At 41.2% G+C, this 6301-nt stretch overlaps 1 protein-coding gene across 3 annotated transcripts in view; it reads right to left on the reverse strand.

The window, feature by feature from the left end:
* Positions 1-6301, reverse strand: part of CNKSR3 (CNKSR family member 3) — a 60078-nt gene that overhangs the window by 44856 nt on the left and 8921 nt on the right. The gene's annotated exons all lie outside the window — the stretch shown is intronic.

Below are 6301 nucleotides of genomic sequence, written 5' to 3' on the forward strand. Positions count from 1 at the left end.
CCCATTTACGTTCAGACCAGAGCAGACAACAGCAGCTCACACCCTAGAGGGGGAAGTGGATAGGCCTGGGGAGCTTTGGGACAGAGGGGACAGGCCGGACCCCCACCCAGCCGCACTCTCCATCTCCGTACTGAAACTTATAGCAAGGGAAGCCTTTAGAGACAACTGCATAGCAAAACTTCCTGGCAAAGCAACAACCCAACTTGAAAAACAACAAACCCATTTCACTCCGAGACAAAAAAAAAAAAAAAAAAAAAAAAAAAAAAAAAAATCAAAACTTCAGTCCACTTTATCCAGAGCTGAACTTCCATCAGCCCATTCATCCCATCACCAAGCCTCCACCCATCTGGTTTACTGTTGCTAACATCATCTTCACAACAGCATGGATAAATACTCTTCCAATGGAATAAAATAAAAACAAGTATGAGCACAGAATTCAATCACATGCAATATTAATATTAATCACAGTAATTACACACTGACTACAGGCATCACAAAAGCAGTCCCCTTTGAAGCACTCTTCCTAAGGTGGCTGCCTCCACGGCTTGTCAACTTTTAATAGGTTAGGTCCCTCCCGTGGGGAAAATAGGTCAACATCTTTACAGTAAGAGTAATTTTTATACTCCTTATCAAGTGGAAAAAAAAAAAAAAAAAAAAAAAAGAGGCCTTTGCTGGCCCTAAAAATAAACACTAGCCTTCAACAGGTCAAGTACGAAGTCATTTCATTTTCCAAAAGCAGTAACTGTACACTCCACATCACTTGTTTGTGTCTCCAGCACACGAAGCCTGTGTGCTTGATGACTTTATGTGGTTAATATGGCCCAACACACACACACACACACCCCACCCTAGGGCCTTTATCTCAAACATGCAATTAAGAGCTTGCCTTTTAAAAGTTTCAAGGTTTTTGTGGTTGAAGGAGTAGTTCATTAGTCACAAGAGCTCCTTTTCTTGAACTCTGGTAATTAACACTCTGATGCCTGTTCCCACAGTGGAAACAAGAGGGAACATTGCAAAACTGCCTGCCTCTTGGCTCCCAAGAAGAAATGGGGTGATCCCTTTAATTTGGTTTGGCTTCCTTGTCACACCACCATGTGGAACTGTTTTGGCTGATTGCAGCAAGGTCCATTACTCACATCTGCCTCTCCTTTGTGTATGCACCCTTGCAAACACTGTGATTACTGTTACACCCATGAGCTAGTCAGGGAGCCGTTTGCTGCAAGGCAACAGCTGAGGTAGTTGCCAGATAGCCAGCCTTTTAGATTACAACCTCCTACACTGTTACGAAACATTTCTGACTAGCACCTTACAATCTCATGGTCACCAGGTAGGTGTAAGCACAGGCACATGAGAAACACTAGCCATCAGCACCTGCTAATCACATTAGTATGTCATAGCAAGCTGAATGACTTTAAGAAAAAAATGCTGATGCTGCATACCTCCTTCCACCATAGACAGATCCCCAGGAGTCACTACTGGATTCTCCTAGGAGATGCTGTCATTACTTGGATGCATACATTATTTCATGCTAAAAATCCCCATAACATTTACATCATGAATTCTAGCTTCTTAAAATGTATTGTTTGCATTATTTTATATAGCCCATCGGAGTCCCTTTGATGAGCCAGGACACACAAGGAGCCTCAAGACCAAAGCACAGAAATCCCAACCCCTGTCCAAAGGGAGCCTGAAACAGAGAGAGAAACATAAGATGAGGAATGACACTCCACCCCATTGGACAGGCAACCATTTCACTGCACTAGCCATTGCCCTTCACCTGCAAAGGGCTGGGGAGGTTGATGTCATCACAGCTGACAGCTTTGAGGAGAGCTTCGTAGCAACGCGAAAAGGACCAGAAAGCTTAATTAAAGGTATTGAGGTAGCCACTGGGTTCCCAACAACAGGTGAGGGTAGGTATGCAGAGCAAGGCTAGGAGAAGGCCTGGCCACAAAGATCTCTGAGAGCAAAAGCAGCCAGCATGCATTTGAAGCAATAAAGGTGGCAGCAGAGAGGAGGGGGAAGAAAAGACTGAATACAGTTAGCACACCTAGCTAGACAAAAAAAAAAAAAAAAAAAAAAAAAAATCCCCATCCACAAAAGCTTTATGGACATGTAAAGCGGAGGTAAAGGAAAAAAAAAAAAAAAAAAAAAAAAAAGAAGAAAAAAACACACCACAAAAAAACCACACAAAATCTGTAGCAGCAAAACACGCTGATAATGCTGTCCGGGTGACAGGAGAGACCTGCCTCGAGGTACCTGATACAATAGGCATTTTAAAGCATATCACCAAAGTACCTCAGCTTCCTTTGAACAGGCTGCATCAAAAAAAACAAGGTTTATTGACTGAGCAGTCAATTGCCAAATCTCTCAGCTTCCCCACATTTTTATAATTGCTTTAAACATCTAAAGCAATTGCTTCAATCAATTAGCTGCCTGACACATTTTCATTATTCCACATCGTATTACAGCCCTAGTTATGTGTTCAGTGATGATGCTGCTTCCTAAAATAGCAGATACCTCATCAGAGTTCAAGTGCAACACTGCAACTGTAAGAAAGCCAAAGTAAGATCAACGGTGGCAAAGCTGACTGAGGTTTCTTTCTGAATCATACACAAGTCTGAAATACCACCAACCTGACCAGGAGCCCTACCTCCTTCCCAGATGTTAAGTGGAGCAGAGGAGGGAAGAAAAGAACCCTATATTTATCTCAGCCACTCCATCCGATAACCTCATACAGTATTTTTTGTGATTATGAAGAGGCAAGAGCTTGAGCTCCCTCTCAGTACAGTGGTGACAAGATATTTCTGACCCTTTTCTGAAGCTCCAAACAGCTCTTCCCGATACTTTTAAGGCACAGCAAAGCACCATCAGCTATTTGTAGGGAAGTCAGTCAAATCAATTGATGGCTGCTTGCTTCTTTCTTATAGCATTTCAGCTAAATTGGGGTTTGTGTGTTTTGGGTTGTTTTTTGTTTTTTTTTTTCTCCGAACAATCTGTTATAGAATACAACTTTATTGGTACAGCTTCCAGGGACTGTGTAATTCCTAGGTACAGAAGCATCTCTAGGGAGGGCCCTTGCATGTATGGCTAACAAAGCTGCGAGGGGGATGCTGCAGGCAGAACACAAGTAGTTTAAATCTTAAAAGGAAAACTATTTTCAAAATTTAACAGATTTTTGAGAACACTCAATGACAGGGATGAATATTCAAGAGCAAAATATATTTCAGTAAAGCCACAAGAGATAATAACTAAGTTTCCAACTATCATTTCAACACACTCTTAACCCTTGGAAAATTGAGGATGATCCTAGACAATAGAATTACATGCATTATGCTCAATTATACATGGGTTAGAAACCACACAGTCCATTCAGCATTCTGCAGCCACCAAGCCATGTCAATTTGAGCAAAACCTGTAAGCGTACATACCAGCTGACAATCTGGGAAATAAGTACTTCTGTTGAATGACAGCTCAACCAGTCTCCAGGCACACCTAGCACAGGATGGACTCTACTGGGAGCTAGAATTCCTCTCCAAACATACCACCCTGAGAAGCCAGTACTAATCTTCCTACACTAAAACCCAACAGTGTTGCTAGTGGTACTCTGGCCACATCCCAGTGGCCAATTGTCAATTGCCTTGTTTCAAGAGACAATTTTATACACTGAAGATGCTTACTAGCTTGGAACCTAGGCACCGTGGTCTAAGACAACAAAATAGTTAACAGCTTTCCAAAATATTCAAGATTAGCTCCTGCACCAAAGGCTTGGTTCCAGCAACATCAACGGAAAACATCATTTTCCAACTGGTTTCCCAGCATGGCTAGTACCATAAGACAGTTTCTGCCGTAAAAAGAATCCAAAATAGACCCAGAAGGCTCCTCCAAGTGCTTCTAATTATACCACAAAGATCTAAAAGTATCAGCTACCCCGATTCAATTACAATTGTTAGATGCTGCCTTTTCATACAATAAAATGTGATGCTTCTCATCTTTCTACACAGCTTTACAAGGTAGTCCACCGATTAAAGACACTGTACTGGAGCTAAACAAAGTAGGAAGGACAGAAGAGGTCAGTTATTATCACACTGCATCTGTTACTACTCTCACATGCAATACCTTAAGAACTCTGTGTTAAAATATACTGGTATTTTCATCAGATGCTGAATAGCATGAGGTATAATTACAGCTCTCCCACAGACAGATCACACTGATTACATTCAACAACTCTTTCGCACATCAGATGCCTATTGACTAGTAGTATTCCAACAACTCCCAATGCAGCCATGCTCTATTTACTTAAGCAAGCATACACATAATTTTTAAGTGTGCATGTCCCCTTGTTTGTTGTTATGACTTCCTGCACCCCAGCAGTTCTCAGGTGACCGATGGAGAAAGGAGGATCCAGTAACTGCAACACTGAACCAGGGCCTGCAAGTTTTCTTCCTCTGCTGCAGACATCATGGGATGGACCTGGCTGGAGGCTGACATGCTTGAACTCTGAGGGTACTCAAGAGAGACCTACTCAGTACTCGATGGAGCCCAGAGCATGATGCAACTCACCCCAAAACAGACACCGAGCACAAGATCTGCTGAGCCACTCTCTAGGCTCCAGTGACTACAACAGGAGTATAGCTGTCTAAATTAATCATGTCTTAATCCTGATTTGAATGACACCCACTTTAAGACCAGAGGCAAATCACTTTCTTTCACCATATGCTCCACAAGCCAGGCCATAAATGGACACTTGAAGTAGCCCAAACAGATGTTTCAGTTTATAAGCAATGTAACTGCATTAGGGGATGAAAATAGCCAAGACAATCATGCTAATGATGTTTATACTACATAGGTAATCTACTTCAGGTTAGTTGGACCTGCATCATGTCAGGCAGGCACACCCCAAATTCCTCACAATGTTAAGTCCCTATCTTTAAAATGAAAGTAACAGCAAATTCCTATTGAGAGGGTGCTGAAAGAATATAATACAGGCTGTGAAGCACCAGGGACACTGCAATAATGATGTGTTAAGGTTAAATCAAGATAAGAATTGCATAAGGCACCAAAAGAACACTTCATCAGCGCCCAGAGACTTTGTTTCTCAAGGCTCTACTCCAGTCATCTTCTCTTGATACTTTTAAAATCTGAATAAAAATACAACTAGCCAGAACCCTACCAGCCAGCATCAGTGTGGTACATATACTCTATTAGAGTAGTATGCAGCAAAACATTTAAGAGGCATGAAACGATCATAAAAGCAACCATAAAAATAGATCCCTCACTACTGAGAGGTCCCCACTGCCTGTGAGTACCTGCTAGGGAAGCACAGCATCCATCTCAATCCATTTGAATGTTCCAGCTTTGGCACTGCTGCATCAAGCCCACACCTGCCCTCCCAAATAAGCAATGAATCTCATTCTCAGGCAAATGCCAATGTTACATGTTCCTCCAAGATTACCATTAAATCCTAATCATATCTGAGGGCAGTGTTCTTAACTTTTTTTTTAATGCAGTGATGCCTAGCACGTTATTGTGAGATACAACCAAAACCAGCAAGAAATAAAAACCTTTTTGGCTGGTTTGATTTCCAAGTTCTGGTTTCGATCACATACGGATCTATTTATCTAGTGTTATTGTCTGAAATAGTGTGAAATATGTATAGTTAGAGAAAAGATGAAGAACTGTTTTTAAATATAAAGAAATAACTACAATGGTTTTATGTTTACACAGGGATTGTATTTCACAAGGAGTATAACATTACATACTCTGGTGAGTACAGCCTAAATCCAAATACTACATGGAATACTACAAATTTTAAAGGAAAAAAAAATACAAGCACACAGAATTTACAGCATATTTATCTTTTGTCTCCTCTTTCTTCCAAAGTTTCCATTACAGCTTGCTTTAGGAATGCCAACAATTACTAAGTTTTATGTTTTGCCATAATTCTTTTAAAATTCTGTTTGGTGAAGCTAGCAGAATACAAACAAGGAGAATCCTGCACCTTGCAAAGGATAGGCAAGTGAAGCGGTGAACACACATCACCACTAGAACTATTGAGAGGGAAGAGAAAAACAAAACAAAAAATCCAAACAAACCACTCATGATAGAGTAGGTATCTGCATTTCACTAGGTTCCCACTTTTCCTCTACAATACCTTCTGGGCACAGCTCCATCCCTGGTCCCTGCACATGTTTTTCAGTCCACATTCTTCAGGCATGTCTGAACTTGTTCTTATAGCCCTCCTTCCTCAGGGGAAGCCCGACAAAGGAGGGGGGAGGGTAAAAAAAAAAAAAAAAAAAAAAAA

This window comes from Egretta garzetta, unplaced genomic scaffold, assembly GCF_000687185.1.
Source record: "Egretta garzetta isolate BGI_Z169 unplaced genomic scaffold, ASM68718v1 scaffold397, whole genome shotgun sequence".
Classification (NCBI taxonomy): Eukaryota; Metazoa; Chordata; class Aves; order Pelecaniformes; family Ardeidae; genus Egretta; species Egretta garzetta.